Here is a 19,722-nt window from a genome sequence, read left to right on the forward strand (position 1 = left end):
TAAATGTGTTACATACAGTGATCTGTATCTTGTGACAATATGTATTCTTTATAATCTCCAGCAGAAATAGTAAATCTCCTATTTTGGGAGCTGTGACTTACAATATGTATCAGATGTTTTAAGTCCTCATTTAATTATCTATTAGTTATATTTAATGTTACCTTTTAGACAGATATTTTCTGAGTCAATCAGACCTGTAAAGAATTCCCAGGATAAAATAATAGTAGTTACTATTCATTGACCACTGACTGTCCAGCACAGTTCAAGTGCTTGATGTGAATTGGCTCTTGGTTGCGGTTCTTTCTCTGGATACCACTGAGCGGCCATAAGCGACCCAAGGCTCTCTGAGAACAGACATCAAACACTGACTGTTGGGGGCACATAAGGGAGTTCTTCAGCAGGGAGTTAACTGGGGTGGGGGCGGTGATTGTGGATGCGGAGTGCTGCCAAGTGCATGGTGGGAGATCTGTTACAGTGCTGTGTCTCCATAACCCTTTGCCCGTACGTACTCCCGGTGCTCTCCCGCCCAGCCTTTCTCTGCTGGGCTCCTTGCCCAGAAACCTGCCTTTGGATGAGATACCAACAGGTTGGCTCAAATCCAGACACTGGTATCAGGCACAGGGGACAGACAAGCCCAACCACTGCTTTGGTAGAAATCCCACAGAAGAATGAGACGGCAATGCCAGCTTCTTGAGGGTACTCTCAGTCTCTGTGAGTGGTTCTCTTGGATGTGCTCATTCCATTGGCTTGAAAAGTGGAAGGAAAATTCACTGTATGTCCTGCAAGGTTGGGGGCTCATAGAGCTGACAGTTCCTTCTTTTCCTTCCCCAATGTGCTGCTTAACTGGATTTGAAGTGTGTGTGTGTGTGTGTGTGTGTGTGTGTGTGTGTGTGTGTGAGTGAGTGAGAGAGTGTGTGTGTATGTGAGAGTGTGTGTGTATGTGTGTGAGAGAGTGTGTGTGTTAGTGTGTGTGGGTGTGTAGGTTGTGAAAATTATGGCACGGTGGTTCATATGAGTTTCCTTTATAAAGTGAAGTGCTCGGTGACTCTTGTCCCCAACTCTGAGCCCTAAAGTTATGAATTCCATGGCAACAGGAAAAGGCCACTCACTGTGCTGATGCACTCTTATAAGGATCAATTAGCAAGAACATGGAGAGGACTAGTGGGAGAGAAAGTTTACAAGTTAGATTGAATTAGATCACAATCCAGTCTGGAAACTAGTTCAGATTATATACTATAAACAAATGGAAGAATAATACTATATTTAAAATTAATTTGGGTGTATTCAATGTTAAACTCTGAAATATGCGTATTTTGCTCTTTTTTTGTGATGGTGATGTCAAAAGAGTTATTTCTGTTTTGCTTCTGTAGTAGACCTGACTTTTCAGTATACTGCTGGTTCTGAAAAGATAATGTGTCCTCCCACACAAGTGTGGTATCTGTAAATATTGTAGTTGTAGTTCACATATACAAAGAGCTTATTGAAGGACTATTACTGACTTTAGAATTTGTGTCTTCTGAAGTTACGTAGTACAAGTAATTAGAGAATGTGGTACTTAAGAGACCATCAAATTGGTGCTGGGCATGATGAATCACTGTGTATTCTGGGTACAGTACGCATTGAGAAAAATTAATTTGATCTCACCAGAAAGCAGAATCGGGTTTGAGGACCTCATACTTCTTTGTCTGTGTTTAATCACATGGTCCAGGTAGTTCAAAAAGGTGATTTTGTAATGTTAATTAAAATTGTAACAGTCTGCCTGAACTTGATTGTTTCCAAATCATTTTATCCAGGTAACTGCTTGGAAAGGACCAGAGGCATACATGAGGGAATTTAGATTTCAAATATGAAGAGCCTGCTTCTTTATAGCAGATAATATCTTTCAGGATGGTTACACAGTCAGAGCTTTGCACTTGCTGCCCAGACTACAATGTTTCCAGCTGGGACATGTAGCCATGGCAGAATCTCATTCCCAGTTCAAGAAAACCTTGATTTGGCTTTTGGACTCATGTCATTCCGAAATCATTTCTTAGTACCTCTGCCAGGTGTTTTTCTTTTTACTTCTGGCTTGTTTATAACTCCTGTTAGTGGGGAGTCATGAAATTCCTGGTTCGGTTCTTTTTAAATTTCTAACCTTGCAAATTAAAACAAATCAAATGTAAAAGAACATGGAACATAAAAGGAAAACAAAAATGCCCAACTAAGCATAGTTTAATGCATTTCTTGTAGCCAAGACAAAACTAAAATGTACTTGTGCTCAGAAAAATAGTATGTCAAACATAACTCATTAGTAGTCAGTTTAAAATCTCATCCCTTAAAAAAATGCAAACATTAAATGTGACACCCAAGTGGAAGCTCTCAGTCTTTTCACATCCTCTTTTAGTCTTCCCTAAAAACAGGCAGGGTTTATTCGATCGGCAAAATTTCAGGGCACTGCAGCCCTTTTCTTGAAAGGAAGTAGTCTGTGTCTCTGTCTCTCTCTCCATCCCCCTTCTCTCCCTTCTGTTCCCACTTTCTAACACTCTTCTTCTCTGCTTTTTTTCCATGCAGGAGAAGTGGTGTGTTCTACATGTGAAAGTTTTGAATAGATGAATAGAGCTACTCTATTTCTCCTTAGCCTTTTCAAAGATAATTTCTTTTAATTTTTTCTTTGGTCACTGATTCTAAATCCTTTACAAACGTGATTGCCTTATTGATACACATTCATAACTATTAATGTTTCTTTTAGAGACAATTGATGAGAATCTAACGATACTTTATATTGGTCTTAACCATCAAAGAGAGTCAAGGAACTCTTTTTAATCTAGAGTTATAAAATCTCTAATACTAAGATTATGTAAGCGTTTTTATCTGCTAGAAAAAAATTGATGATTTACATGAAATGTGTCAACTAAAAACCAGGTATCTGATCAGCCAATTTTCTTTCATTTTCTTTTTTTGCAATTGGGTGTTAGCCTTAGAGTTACTTGTGTGCTATTTCTGTGAATCTTCTGCTTTCACATTACCTTGGCAATGTGTGCTCCTTTTTAGTTTTCCAGAAACTTTCTTCTCCTTTATAATTTTTCAATATTACTGACAGTTTCTTTTGAGATAAAACCTATCCTACCTGTAAATTACTGCCATAACCTGAGAGAGTTTTCTCAGAGATGGAAACTTAAACTCATTTAGTATGATCCTGTATTCACTGACATTCCTTTCACTGTTTTGGATTTCAATTCCCTCTTTATACTTTTTATCCTACCCTTCAACTTCAAAACCACTTTTTCTGGAGAAGATATATACAAAACTGTTGAGTGGTTCTGCATTTTCCAAATTACTTCACATTATGTCTTTTTTTTTTTTTTTAATGGTACAGACATAGCTAAGATATCTTTCTGTGGCCTTCAGAATTTCTGGATCTCTGGGAATTTTTCCTTTGTGGCCCTCTTCATGCACTTTTGTAATGAGGTTGTTTTCCTTTTTGAACTTCCATCAGTATTTCTTTTTGTTTTTATTGCAGTATAATTGCTTTACAATGTTGTGTTAGTTTCTGCTGTACAACAAAGTGAATCAGCTATATGTATACACATACCCCCTCCCTCTTGGACCTCCCTCCCACCCCTCCCCATCCCACCCATCTAGGTCAGAGCACCTCAGAGCACCGAGCTGAGCTCCCTGTGCTATACAGCAGGTTCCCACTAGCTATCTATTTTACACATGGTAGTGTATTTATGTCAAACTTAATCTCCCAATTCATCCCACCCTCCCCTTCCTCCTCTGTGTCCACATGTCTGTTCTCTACATCTACGTCTCTATTCCTGCCCTGGAACTAGGTTCATCTGTACCATTTTTCCACATACATGTGTTAATATACGATATTTGTTTTTCTCTTTCTGACTTACTTCACTCTGTATGACAGACTCTAGGTCCATCCACATCTCTACAAATGACCCAATTTTGTTCCTTTTATGGTTGAGTAATATTCCATTGTATATATGTACCACATCTTCTTTATCCATTCATCTGTCCATGGGCATTTAGGTTGCTTCCATGGCCAGGCTATTGTAAATAGAGCTGCAATGAATGTTGGGTTACCTATGTCTTTTGATTTATGTTTTTCTCAGGGTATATGCCCAGTAGTGGGATTGCTGGGTCATACGGTAGTTCTATTTTTAGTTTTTTAAGGAACCTCCATACTGGCCTCCATAGTGGCTGTATCAATTTACATTCCCACCAACAGTGTAAGAGGGTTCCCTTTTCTCCACACCCCCTCCAACATTTACTGTTTGTAGTTATTTTGATGATGGCCATTCTGACCATCGTCAGAGGCGATACCTCATTGTAGCTTTGATTTGCGTTTCTCTAATAATTAGTGATGTTGAGCATCTTTTCATGTGCCTCTTGGCCATCTGTATGTCTTCTTTGGAGAAATATGTTTAGGTCTTCCACCCATTTTTTTATTGGGTTGTTTGTTTTTTTGATATTGAGCTGTATGAGCTATTTGTATATTTTGGAGATTAATCCTTTGTTGCTTCTCTTTTTAATGTACCAGTATTTTAGGTTTACTCAAAAAGGGAAGAGGGCACCTTCCCACTGAACATTGAATACTGTTCAGCAGAGGGACGGGTGTGATCAAAGTGGTGCTCTAGGAAGATGACTCTTACATGCGGGGGCTGCAGGGTGTTCGTACATCCTGCTGGGAGATTAACCCATGGGGTATTCTATGGTCTCTGTCATACATTTTCCCACACTTTCAGAATTGCTATGGAAGTATAGACAGGTGTTTTTAATGCAGCTTGTAATTGGACACAGTGGCTAGTAAAGCACTTGACTAAATGCTACTAAAAAACCGTCTGAAGAAACCTAACCAATCACGTTCCCAGGGAAATGTAGATCAGGTGCCAATAAAGCCCCCAGTTTTCAGCCTTGTATCACTAAGACTCTAAATCCAGCCTTTTTAAATTGTCAAGTGATTAAAGAAAATTGGGAAATCACACGTTTTCAACCAGGCTTACTCAGAGGCACTTTTAATTGTGAGAGGTTTCCTAAGGCAGCATAAAATTTTCTTTTGAAGAGTTTACAGCTGTCTATGCACGTACATCATCAGCACTTCTCTACATTTGGGTCTGAAGAGAAAGTTGACAAATTCTGCGTTAGAATAAATATATTTTTTCTTTCTCCAAAGATATTATTTTTTATCTCTAGTTGATTGGGTAATTAAGAGTGATGAATGCCAGACACAGACGGTTCTGCTAAACCAGTACACTCTTGTTGAGTGACACAAAAATGATGAAATGGCTTTTTGATTTAGTAGGTAGGTATGTCTTATTAGCAAGTAATGCTCAACACAGATAAAAATATTTTGCTTCAGCTTAATGTTAACTTTCCTTTGGTGAATGTTGTCCATTTCAATAGATAATAAAAGATAAAAGGAGCACTAAAAAAATTCATTTCTTTGTTAATTTACTTAAATACTTGTTGAGTATCTGCTGTATATACTACGAATTGTACTAACTACTAGAAATAAAATGGTAAACAAAGGAAACAACGGCTAATATTTTGTAGTTTATAATATACTGAGGAACAAGTGAACAATTATAATAAATGATAAGTTATTTAGAAGGTTAGCAAATCAGAAAGGCACCTAACCATATTCAGATCGTTAAAAGGTTTCCTGAAATAAGTGACACCAATCTGATCCCTTGAGAAAGGGAAATAGAAAGGTAAAGAACAGATTTGATAGTATATACCAGGCATATACCACAGAAGGGTTTAAATCATACATGATCGTATTTGCATTTTAATATTCTCACCTTGGTTTAAGAGTAGGACATGAATGGGTGATGCTAGTAGAAATTGGAAAGGAGACAGTGTCACTGACCAGATGGTCCTTGCAGTAGTCCATGAAAACGATGATAGTGACCTGGGTTAGGGCAGTGCCGATGAAGGGAGTGGGTTATTGGACAGGAACGGTATTTTGAAATTAGAGCTATAGGGCTTGGTTCTTGATTAAGTGAGGGCACTGAGGGAGGTGAAGGAGGACTCCAAAATGCTGCTCTGATTTCTGACTTAAGAAAATGGGTTGGGATTGTGTCTTTTGTTTGAGAGAGCGAATCTCAGAGGAGAAACCGAATATAATCATATAAGTCCTCCCCTCCCACTTCATTCTCCTCCCTTCCCTTCCCCTTCTCTTCCTTCCCACCCTCCCTCCCTCCTTCCATCCATCCTCCATCTTTGAATTTTTAGTTTAAAATTTCCTACCCCTTGAAGTCACTGTCTTCTGTGAAGCCCCAAATTATTTTGACAAGGAAAAGTCACTTTAACTTCTATACTTAGAGCTAATGCGTGGGTAAAAATAACAACAGCCTATCACCTTGCCAAGCCATTTCAGATAGACTTAAGTGCTTAATCAAAGGAGACAGAACATTGATGTATTTAAGGACAATTGCCAAGAGTATTTTTTGACCTTATTTAAAGATTGAAGATGGAGCTAGGCAAATTATTCAGTGCAAAATAAACGTAATCAAGGAAAAGGTATCAAAGGGAAATTGTAGGCTGCCATGTAAATATAATTTTTGCAGATTTTTACCTTGAGTACTGAAAATTAAGAAAGGAGTTTTTGTTTCTGCAGTGCAGCTCTGCAAATGCAAGAAATACAACTTAAAATAGTGTCAACAATGAAAATAGTTGAAGTTATTGTCCTTTTTTTAATCTGAGAAGACAGAGTTAAATCTATTTAAAGTGGGACTCCATTGAGGGACTCAAATGGTGATACTGGTCTCTTCCTCATCTCATCTCTCTCACATCTCAGCTTTGGTTCTTATTGACTCTGGTTTGTGTTGGCTCTTCTCTCCTGATGCAGATGGCTCTCTCTGGGAGGGACAGAAGTGTGATGGTGATGGTTAGCATTACCTCAGCTACTGTCCACAGAGGAGTGAGAGAGCGCTTTGCTTCCAGCGATCATATATAAAACCCCAGAAGATTTCATTGGTCTGGCTTGGGTCATGGCTCCAACACTTATTTGGCGATTGCAGTCAGGGGTGTAGGGGACTGTGGCAGCGCACCAGAATTATCTTGTGTCAAGTAGTTCTCCCAAAGAAATGAGGACAGGATGTCTGCTGTTTCCAATGAAGGGGATGCAGAATACCAGGCAGACTAAAACAACCGTGTCCCATATTTTCACTGTAAACATCTTTGCCACAGCAGTCTTACCCCACAACCAACTGGCTCTAAGGCAATTTTTACCGTAAAAGATAAAATAGCTGTAATTCACAACAGTCTTCAAGAACATTTGTTATCTATACTTTAGCTAATCTAGATACAACAGCTTGTTCTGTAATGCCATCTTAACCAAATTTATCATACAAAGTTAGAAGTTGGAGGCGAAAGAAGAATCAGGCTTCTCCTACTCCTCAAAAGAGAATGGTGACCTGATTCCTGATGAGTACAAGTTTCTTGAAAATGAACATTTTTTGCTTTTTGGTGGTGGAGAATTTTGGTATTTGGCACAGAATCGGCTTAGTTGAGCTGGTAAAAAATAAGGACTGGGCAGGTGATAGAAGATTTAAATGTAGTCTAGATATTTATGTTATGTGTTACATGTATTGTGTTACATGTATTGATAAGAAATAGTTATGTGTTACATGTATTGATAAGAAATAGCAGTAGTCCCTCCTGTTTGTTTTTTACTTCCAAAGAAATCTGAAGAGACTTACAGCAGATTTTTTTTTACATTATAAAGAACTTATATCTGACATTAGATCCTGTATCCCTAATGATCAACTTTTAGAAAGGAAGTATCGTTGCTTCTCTAAGATATACCTGAATACAACTATAACCATGAATCTACACACATTTTAAATGTATTAAAATATTTCTTGTATTTTCATTTTGCACAATAAAATCTTTAAAAAAATTTATCCATGCTTCATTATCTCCTTTTTATCTTTCTTGTTATGTTCTTTTTATCTTTCAGGACACAATTGTCTTATGTCCAGTTAGTTGTGTGGCGAAACTACTTGTGGCAAAAATTCTTACGTGGAAAATACCTAGAATGTAAAATAACACATGTCCATTCCATCTCTATGAAATACTTTGAAAATTTGCTTCAATTTTCACTGTAAATTACCAGATGATTTAATCATCTCAATGCCAAACCATTGGCTTAACTAGACAACTAAAGGAAATTGACCAGTAAAAAATTATTTAACTTAGTACACGTTATTAAAGAAAATGTCTCAGAAAAGGCTTCATGACTTAAGGCTTTGTTCCCCTTATAATCTGAAGAAGCGTTCTAGTTATTGTAGTTATTTATTGTCACTGGCATTTTCTTTTTTAAATTTTGTTAGGAAGTGACTTGATGCCTTAACTTTAGCTGGACAGTCCTTTGCTGCCTGTTGCATAGCCTAGAGCTGAGTAATCTTCTTACTCTGCTGTGTCTCTGCTCTCGTGAACTACAGACATCTTCCTATAACACTTGTTTAAAAATATGACTTCTCATCTATTCTCTCAAATTCAGCCAGGACTAAGTTGCCATATATTTTTTTTGTTTCTGGAAAAAAAACAGGTATTCTTGCTTTTTCTGACCTGATGGTTTCAATTTGTCTATTAATAAATGAAGACACTAGGAAAACTCAAGGAAGGAGATGTGCTTTTCTTACGGTTGTAGGTTGTTTTTTTTTTAATATCAGGTCCCCAACTACCCTGGAAGTTAGAACAGGCATCTGTGTGCCAAGAAATACAAAGCTGAATTGTGCATTATTTATTTTTTTCATCTATCAAGAAAAAGAGACAATGTATTTGGTTTTTTCAACATTTCCCCTGCCGCAAATTACCCAAGGAATCATTTTCCTAAATTTATTTTCATAATTGAGGATTCTGTTGATTCCAATGTAAATGCCCTTGAACATATCAAATTTGTTGGTGAACCTTTCACTTTTGCCAACTAAGCCTCAGAGCTGGAAAATTCTGACTGCTTTTCTATAATAAAAGCTTGGCTACTCTGGGAAAAATATCTCACCATTAATGTAAAGATACCTGGATATGCACAGTATATCTTCTTATTATGGATTCACATTTCACCAAAAGAAATGGTGCTAGCATGTCATTTAAACTAAAATGCTCACATTCTGAGATTCATGGCTCTACTTAGAGCTAGATCATCTTATTGGATTATTCTGACTTTTCTTAAACCTATTACTTTACAAATGGCTCCCGTGCTTGTCCAATTTGCTAGGCTCCTGCACATTGCCTGGACAACTCAAGGGAAGACTCTTTCATCACTATGGAAACAAGTCAATATAAACATCTTCACATTTTATTTATAGACTAGGTAATGTAACGGGCATCATGAACACTTGGTATCTGAAATGAAATATGGTAGATGCTTCTTGTTTTTAATTAATAGGATTAATGGTTGACACTGACATACAGCACCTTCTCGCAACTGGTGGGGTAAAACTTCAATTGTCACTTTATTTTATGTGTTACTTTAATTTACAGGTTTTGTTTTTTCATTGTTCAAGGTTCACATCTAAACCTGTGATACAAAACCTAACAGATGGCACTAACACGAAAAGGGCACTTATGGACACTTTCACCAGAGAGAGAAGTACTCAAATACTTGTAAACTGTCACAGCAATTTCTGTCTTCTAAATTGGAAGAAGGAATGAGTAATTCACCCCTTTATAGATTCTATAGTGTAGTAGGAAGAACACAGGATTTGAGCTGGACGCTAATCAGTTAAAAGATCTGGGGAAGTCACTTCATTTTGTTTTAGCTTTCCTGTCTACAAAATGGGTATAATAACATTTCTCTGCTGGATTATTGTAAGGATTACAAGTAATCTGAAAAAAAAGTGACCAAAAAATAGGTTTATTGTTATTATGTGTGACTTTTAAAATACTTAAGTGATTACCAATCTTCCCTAAATACGCAGCTCTCATTGGCCGCGTTGATAGATTTTGCAGCCATCTTGCTAAATTCACTGATTTGGTGGAGATGGAACGTACAGTGTTATATTTCTCATTTTAAAAATCTCAAATAGGGCTTCCCTGGTGGCGCAGTGGTTGAGAGTCCGCCTGCCGATGCAGGGGACGCGGGTTCGTGCCCCGGTCCGGGAAGATCCCACATGCCGCGGAGCGGCTGGGCCCGTGAGCCATGGCCGCTGAGCCTGCGTGTCTGGAGCCTGCGCTCCGCAACGGGAGAGGCCACAACAGTGAGAGGCCCGCGTACCACAAAAAAAAAAAACACTCAAATATAAATTCAAATGGTATCCTATAAATAAAAGGACAAATAATACATTTGAACAATTATTAGTTACTTATGTGCTTGTTTTTAATTACAGAATCTATCATATAATCTTGCCACTCCAAGTAAGGAGAGCTTAAGTGCTTAACTTCATTGATTTCTGGAAAATAATATTCATCATAATTATTATTATTTAAGACTTTTGTTCCCTGTGAGTTTGGCAAAATCTGGAGGACCTAAATATCTTTCCAATGTATGTGTGTATGTGTTCTTAAATATGACATCAATATTTCTTGCAGCTAAATTAATTTTAAATAAAAGGTCTCTTCTTTAACAAGTAAGACATCAAAAACATCAGCTCTTTGATATCAGAAGATGTGTATACTAAGGTACACCACTTATTGTGGGAAGTTTGATGATAACCATTTCACAGAGCCAATTACTGGTTTAATTTTCACCCTGCATGAAAAGTTTCCCTTGGTTTTACTTCAGTTTCAAAGGTTTGGTATTATATCCTGAAATTGTAAGTTTATGTATCTTTGGATAAATAAATATACTCTCCTTGTTCATCAGATGTTTTCCTGGAATAACTGTTTTCAAAGTACTCTGATGGTAAATGTGAAAATACCTGAGTTTATACAAATATACTTAAGTCTTTGTCCTTTGCTTTCAAAAAAGATCCTCATCTAACAGCTAGATTACATAAAGGCAAAAAAGCCTGCTAGCTACAGAGACACGTATCTTTGCTTAAAATAAGCATTTCCTTTTATGTTTCTGTTTTATTTTATTTACTAAAATAAGAATTAAATGTTGGCAGATTGGAGGATGTCTTAACTAACATAAAGGATGTAAACTCTATCTCAGGGAAAAAGAAATTAGCTGTGGGGAGGGGACCTTGATGTCATTTTGGTAAGCTCTTAAGGTTCTTTTGGGTTCTACTTCTATGAATTTGCATGAAATTGTTCATTAATAAACAGTTTCTCCCTAACTTCCGCTAGCATATAAAAAGAATTACGCCAAAAAAATGCAAAGGGGCTTTACCTTGTGCAAATCGCTAAAAGGTTGGTTTCCTAGAATTAAGCTTAGTTTTTAACAAAGGAATTTAATTAAAAATAAATGAGTGGGAGAGGAAGTGACATGTTATTCATAAAAAATAAAATTATAAAATAACCCAGTAATATTTACCTTTCTACATTTACCCTTTGATATTAAAGGAATGCATATTGAACCGAGAAACACTGGTACGAGTGGTTAAGCAACGGTAATGAAGTAGACCGAGGAGGAACTCTAATAGTACTGAAATATACACACACAAATAAGCAGCTGCATTACCGTTTCATTCACACGGGCTGCAATTTCAGATGTGTATTCATGTTCAAGTACCTGTGGAAAGATCCATCGTGGAAAATGGAATGGTATGTCTTGCATTTAAGCTTCTCGGCAAACTATTTGAAAAAGCAAGGATTGTTTGACCACGTGCAAAGCAAAGCATTGAGAATTTCAGCTTATTCTAATGTTACGTTAACAGGTCACCCTCGTGTTTTAGAGAACTCAGCTAGCTGACACGTGTGCTGGTAGATTGTGCTACTTGTTCACAATTCCCCTTTCTTCTCTGCCCTTGGCAGGGTTTGCCATGCACAGTGTACCTCCTCATGCCACTGGCTCTTGGCTTGATCTTAGGACTTGCTCTGACAAGTGGAGGGTGTAGAATTGATAATGTGCTTCCTAAGCATGGACTCATAAGGCAGTGTGGGCTTCTGCTCCCCTTTCTTGTATTTCTGCTATGACATCATCACATCACAGATAGGAGATGACTCTTTCCCCTAGGTCATGGAATGAAAGGACATGTGGAACACTTCTGTACCCAACCCACAGCCTGGGACAGACACACTGCAGCTGACCCCCAGACACCTGAATGAGAAGTAAATGATCCTTGTTTTAAGCCTGAAAGTTGGGGTTTGTTTGTTGTAAGCATAACAGGAAAAGCTGACTAACACAAGTGACCATGAATAAATTCAGAGTAAAAGTTCAATAGAGATGACATTGTAGAACGTGATTGAGTTTACCTAGAAGTGGGGCTAAGACCTTAGCATCAAGGTCTTAGCACTAAGAAGACCTGACAGCAGATGGTAGGGCTCCCACCATCGGGCAAGTACGGGGACTGGGTACTCATCCTTGGAAGGGCCAGAGCATGGAGTTTGGAGGCCTAGTTAGAAGAATTATGATCTTGAACAGATTATCAGGACTAGAGGGTTATTTTGGGTTTTTTTTGTTCGTTTGTTTTGTTTTTTTCGGTATGCGGGTCTCTCACTGCTGCTGCCTCTCCCGTTGCGGAGCACAGGCTCCAGATGCGCAGGCTCAGCGGCCATGGCTCACGGGCCCAGCCGCTCCGCGGCATGTGGGATCTTTCCGGACCGGGGCACGGACCCGTGTCCCTTGCATCGGCAGGCGGACTCTCAACCACTGCGCCACCAGGGAAGCCCAGGACTAGAGTTTTAACAGAACAAAGGATATAAGGAAGCAGTGACTACAAATGAAGTGGTAGATCAGGAGAAAACCAGCAGCAAGACAAATGGTTTGCTGAGTCCCTGAGTGGTTGAGCTGTTTCTTCCTTTTAAATTCTTCTTGTAGTGAGGCTTGATTATGGTAACAGGTCAAGTGGTCCCAGATACTGAAATAGCATGAGTCAGAGGAACAAGGCAGGGCCCGGTATCAGAGACCTGGATCACTTCAACATGAGTCATCCTCATAATCTGACAGAATCTGAAAGGATCTTTTCAGGATGGGGCTTGAGGGAGTGATAAACACACCCATGGGACCTGTAAGAAAAAACCAAATAGCTAATTTAAAGTGAAATGAGTGTGCTGCCAGCTTTCCAAGACAGATAGTAGAATAGTAGGGTGGTCCCTTCCTTGTGTTAAGTAATCATTGAATTGGCACAAGTTTAATAAGCAAGAACTTTTAAAGAATTGTGAAAATTCATTTTCCTTTCATAAAGGCTACGTTTGGGTTTCAGGATTTTCAAAGACAGGACTGTGCTGTCTCCTGCAGCGGCCTGCTTCAGGATTGTTTCCCCATCTCTTTATAAGGGTTTCCCCATCTCTTTATAAGAGACGTGCCACTCTCATGCTCCAGGATGGTTAGTTGTCTCCCCATCCCTGTAGTATAAACTTGAGATTTCTATAATCTGACCCAAACCTTATTACCTTTCCAAATCCATTTCACATTACTCCTCGCTTTGAAACCACTCTTTCAACAGAACTGGTCTTATTTAGTATAATGAACTTTATGATCAGCGGCGCTGGGCTTAAAGCATCCTTCCTCACTTAATAGCTGTGTGGCCTGGGCCAGTCTTTATTCTAGCTGTGCACCAGTTTCTCTGTGAATACAAATATTGCTTGAAATGTTAAATTTGATTTTTAAAAGAAAGGAATATTCAGAAGAAAGACCAATGTATTTTCGTTTTACGTATTCTTGATAAATAATGTGTGCATTTTTGCTTCTCTGCTATTCCTGCTGCCTGAATCTTCTACTCTTTTGTTTTCTCTGTGTAATTCTTATGGTTTAAAACTTACATCAAATTCTACCTCTGCTGAGAATTTCTTTCAGACTTTCAGCTTGTGGTGATCTATTCCTTCTCTTGAAATATACCTGTCATTTAGCGTGGTTGCCCTGTATTACTGTTTATTTTTAAAATGTGTATTTTGTGTTTCAAACCAGATGCAAAGCTTTGCAGGGCACAGAAAACAGATTATAAAATTTTATATATTCCCTACTTTGGGCAGAGCCTTATTTATTGAAGGCATCCACAAATAGAATCTTAGAGGGTTAGAAGGGACTTTATAAAAGTCATAGAGTCTAACTTCTTGTGTGATGGTATGGTGACGATGACAGTGATGATGAAAATGATAAATTATGATTGAACTAAAAACCAAATATAAAAAAATATATGTATTTACTTATATATTTATTTATGAACCTTAAGTTGGTCTTATTATTTTTAATATTTTTCATTTTCTGCAGGTGTATTGCTTAATGCATGTAAGTATATAATAGGAAAATGCAGAAATATAAAAGATCATGCTCTTGATATAAAGATTCATACATACTTTTAATTTCACATTATTTTTAGTTTATATATTTTTCATAAGCAATATAGATCAGTATATTCTCTCATGATATATAATGAGAAGATAGTTTCTGTAGCATTATCAATATATAGCATTAAAGATGAAATAGCAAGAGAATTTAAAACTGAATCTAGACCAAGGTCAGGAAATGTTTTCTCTAAAGGGCCAGATAATAAATACCTTAATCTTTACAGTCTCTCTGGCAACTAGTCAATTCTGCATTGTTACACAAAAGTAGCCATAGACTAGGTAAATGAACGAGCATGGAATGTTCCAATAAAACTTTATTCACAAAAATAGGCATGGCTTGTGATCCACAGTGTGTCCAGCTCTGATAGATTATATCATCTAAATCAGTACATTAGTTTTCTATTTGTAGTGAGCCACCGATTTTCCAGTTTTTCAGTGGACATGTTTTATTCTATAAATCAACTCTCAAAATAAAATCCCTAGTGTGTATTTGAGAGATCTTCCCTAAGCCGTCTAATAAAGATTTGATTCTTCTTTTTTTAATGATTAAACTCTGTTATAGAGAGAATCCTGAGATATTTTGCCAGCTTTCCATCTATATTTTGCTTAAATTTGATAAAATTTTAGAAACTTGTGGACTTTATAAAGGTTATTTTTATGTATATAAAGTAGTACATTTTCAGTTCAACCCCAAGCATCTGTTTGAGCCATTATGACTAATTTTATGCCAATATCTCAATAAAGTATTTATTTCTTTCCTATTCCTTAAGGTTAGATTTCTTTAGAAATACTGTCAAAATACAGTCAAGCTGTGAAGTTCCAATTTTCTGTTTGTGTAATGTAACTTGAGGCAGTTTCCTAGGGAAGTGGCCCCTTTTCAAAAGTCATTTTTTTCTAATGCTTTCACAGTATTATATTTCATCTCTGAAATAAGGGTGTATTTTATAATCAATGTGATAAAAAAATCATCTTATTTTAATATAAAGTTTTATTTTTCTTAATGGTAGGAAAATAATGGGCTGCCTTACAAAAAAGCAGTGATTCAATGCAATACAGTAGTAGTGCATGAACTTTATACCTGGGAGCACAATGGAGCTACTCAGGTGGCAGATTGGGAAGCCAGTGTTAAAGAACGAAGCCTGCAATGAGATCAACGTGGCCCGTGGTCCAGCTGAGATGGCTAGGCAGATTAACACTCTTGATGGGACCACTAACTTACCAACTCTTTGTTCCCCTCTCTTAAAATCCCTTTTTTTCATACGTTGGTTATTGGTATTCGTGTCCTCTTTGCCATTCTCTCCATCTAAGAGCGTCAGTCATCCTTTTCTACTTCCTCTTTCTTACTCACCGGGTTGTATCAGCCGTGAGACTCCATGATGATATTTATGAAATGTTTCTCATTATGGCCCTTCCCTCCTTTCCTGGTTAGATCTTCATCATCCTAGGTTAGCTCTTTGTTATTGTTCAGCTGACTGATAATTGTCAACTTATTATCTTAATATCTCCAGTATCTCTTTCCTAGAATTCATATACTTAAAAAATACCAGGAATATCCTTTTGAAAAATAAATCTGTTCATCCCCCTCTTTCTAAATCTTTTGGGGGAGCCCTCACTATCTACAGGGTAAGTCTAAACTTCTGAACTTGTTGGCTAAGGCCTTTTGTAATTGGACCCTAATATAATGAGCTTAGAATATGAGGGTCACGTGGCAATAGCTCAGTAAGTTTTAGTGATCATTATGATTAGTATTGTACTTAAACATTGTCTTCTAATTATATGTTTATACAATGAATCAATCAAGATCCAGCTAGGAGACAGGAACTACATTAGTTATTTGAAGAAAACACTGTAGTTTATACATTTATACTAGTTTATACATTTATACTAGTCATACATTTGTAAACTGGGTAAATAAAAGGTAAAAAGAAAACGCTGAGGAATCATAGAGATAGCACTGCAGGAAGCATGTGCTACTTAGGGCTACGGGAAAAAATGGAACAAGTTGAAATTATTAAAACTTAGACACTTGGAGGAGATCCTCTTTTGAGCTGAAACTTGGACATCTGGGAAGAGGGTGCTGCTTGACTGGTGTAAGGCTGGATTCTGGGAGTGTTAAAACTGCACCCTGGATTAAAATGCTACTATGAGAATGACCTGCTGTTGCCGGGGTAAAGAAGGATTGCTGTGGTGACATGCACCTGAACCTGAGACTGAGAGCCCATTGTTTACAAATGGGAGAAGCAAGCTCCTTCTTCCTCTTCCAGCCTTGGTGTACCTCTGTAGCTCCCCCTGTTGGCAGAGCCTAACATTGGTGCCACCCGGCAAGGTAGAAAGAAAGGTGGTTTGCAGAGCTCCAGATCCAATATGACAAAGGCAGTACAGAAGGGTGGGTGAAGCTAGGAGGTAAACACTCACCGATTGGCACAGTCTGCCTCTTCAGCTACATGTCATCTATCCTCTCCCTTCTCACAAACTGAACTTCCATACAAAAAACAACTCCGAGTTTCTACCTAATAATATGCAAATATCCTTTATGCAAGTGAAGATGTTTTCAGCCTTTTCCAAACCAAGTGAGCAGAGGCATGGTCCTCACATCTGTGTTCATCTCTGTGCCATGTTAATTGCTACTCAAATTCAGTCATAGGCCTGTCTGAATATTCTGTAATCTCAATACTAAATTGCAAAGTTAACCTCCAACAAAATTTGTATAAAATAATAAGAATTTGCATTAAAGAATTTTCCATTTATGCAATTCCTATTTAAAAATTTTTTTCAAAAATGGACACTGATTTTAAAACAATGATCAGACAAGGACTCTTTCCCTTGAGCAAATAAGTGGTAAATATTATTAATAGATTTTGTAACATTGGACTATTTTTGGCCATTTTTGGTTAAGAATCCACTTAGTCATTGTGTAGTATTCTTTCAATATCCTGCTGGGTTCTGTTTGTTAACATTTCATTTAGGATTTTTGCATCTGTATTCAATAAGTGAGACTACTCTGTAGTTTTCTTTTTTATCTTTCTTGAGGGGGCTTTGATATAAGTATAAACTGGGCCCCCTAAAAATGTAGGTTACCCTTTTTTTCTGTGCTATATAACAGATTAAATAATATGGTGGCTGCTACTTCATAATTGGTCCATTTTAACCAGGAAACTATCTAGTCCTGGCATCTGTTTAAATTTGGGAGTTTATATTCATAGGAACTCATCTGTTACATCCAGTTTTCCACATTTATTTAAGAGTTGAGAAAAGTAGTTTAATATATTCTTTTAATTTCTTTAGTGTTTGTAGCTATTTTCTCCTCTTTTCTTATTTTGTATATTTGAAATGCTTGCTTTAATTTTATTAGGCTGGCTAACATCTTATTTATTTATTTTCCTCAAAGATTTAGTTCATTGATTATTTTTACATTTGTCTGTTTTCTAATTGATTAATTTATATTTTAACTTATTTAGTTTCTTATTCTTTCAGATTATGTTATTTTTATATTTCTACCTTCTTGAGTTAAATGATAAATTCATGATTTTCATTCTTTATTAATAATAAAAATCAATTAATTACTAAGAAAATAATTATTATAAGCTGGATTTTAATTTTTTTGACCACTACTTTGGCTATATGGTATAAATTCCTTTATATTAGATTTTCATTATCATATTTTTCCAGATATACTATAAATTTAGTTCTGATTTTCTTTTTGGATGCAAGAGTAGATTAATAGAACAGCTTAAGATTTGAAGATGATTGAGTTGTTTTGTCTTGTTTTTTTAAATTTTTAGTTTAATTAAATTTGGTCTGATTTATTTAAATTTTTATTAAATTTAAATTTTATTTAAATTATTTAAATTAAATGATTTATTTATTTAAATTTAATTATACCTAGTGTTTTTATATCTAGTTTAATCATTTTCCTGTATTAGGTCTAGGTTTTCTTTGGCTATAAGTGTGTGTGTGTGTGTGTGTGTGTGTGTGTGTGTGTTTTACATGCTATATAGATGTGTTTATATATATATATATATATATAAAATGTGTGTGGATAGATAGGTAATACATAACACTTAAAAGAACATATAGGCTGTAATTAGGATATATAATCTGATATACTAGCGACATTATTATTTTATTAGTGTCTTTATTTTAGCTTTTAACCTTAACTTTGTAATTAACTTTTATGTGTCTTGGGCTGAAAGACTTTAATTTTGTCTTAGATGAAAAATCAAATTTCAAAGGTTATATCAAATTCATAAGGCGTTTGGTGATAGCTTTTTGCTGATGTGCAATATTAAGATCATCACCTACTTCACTGGTAATTGTTAAATTATGTAACACATCATCACATTCTGTATAAATTGTGCTCTTCCAAAGTTCTACATTTTGCAGTTGACTTTTTATCTGCCACTGAAAATTATTTTGATTTCTTGTATGGAAATATTAAGATCATTAAAATACCAGATAGACGTATAAGTCAGTCTGGCTGAGCACTTCACATATTTAAAACATGGAGAGTAAACTGTTTTTCATCCTATAGAAACCTTAAGAGTTTATTTTCTAATTTCTCAAATACCTTTTCCCTTGATACTCATTATATATCAGGATATAAGTTGTTTATGATTAGCAGACTGATAGTTTTATAGAGAGAAAAACCTTGAACTTAATACACTAACTCTTATCTACCTCATAAATTTTATTATACTACTGCGCACATTGTTGAGTTCTACCGACATCATTTTTATACAATTTCTCAAAATGAAGGAAGCAGTATAGTAATTTATATTCAAACCTTAATCTTGTTGCTACTCCAGAATATTTTCCTGTCATTGAAACTGTGTCATCAGAATGTGCTACTACTCAAAATTAAGATAACATTTGTTGACGGTGCAATCTTTTATAGTTTATAAAGTTCAGATCTAGCTGTGTTTATCAACAATGAACTGAAAAAATTAATTTTTCCTTCATAGCACCAACATGTTCAGGTTACCCATGTACTAAAAATAATTGCCATGTTAGCAATTATGTCGGTGTATTTGTCAAAGGGCTATGAAAAAAAATCTTTGATAGTTTATTAGTTTTATGACTTGGCTTGACACATAATTCATTAGATCCTGGAGCTATGTTGTCACTGGAAAGTGGTGCTTAATTCTTTGCCCAGATTTACCCAATATTTGGAACAGTCTCTTACTAATGTAATCTTTAACCAATTGTGTCAGCCATTTCACATGGCTATTTAATCTTAGCAAATCTTAGTGCTACTTTAAAAGAAGCTTAGAAAGGACTAATGTTTATATGTGGAATATTAAGCGTCTGCCTTTGTAAAATTGTTAATCAGTATCCCTCCTTTTGAAGTATTCTTTGTTTTCAACTTATTTCCTTATGTTTTATGTGTAAGTCTCC

Source organism: Monodon monoceros, unplaced genomic scaffold (assembly GCF_005190385.1).
Source record: "Monodon monoceros isolate NGI ecotype Baffin Bay Population unplaced genomic scaffold, NGI_Narwhal_1 Super_Scaffold_15, whole genome shotgun sequence".
Taxonomy (NCBI): Eukaryota; Metazoa; Chordata; class Mammalia; order Artiodactyla; family Monodontidae; genus Monodon; species Monodon monoceros.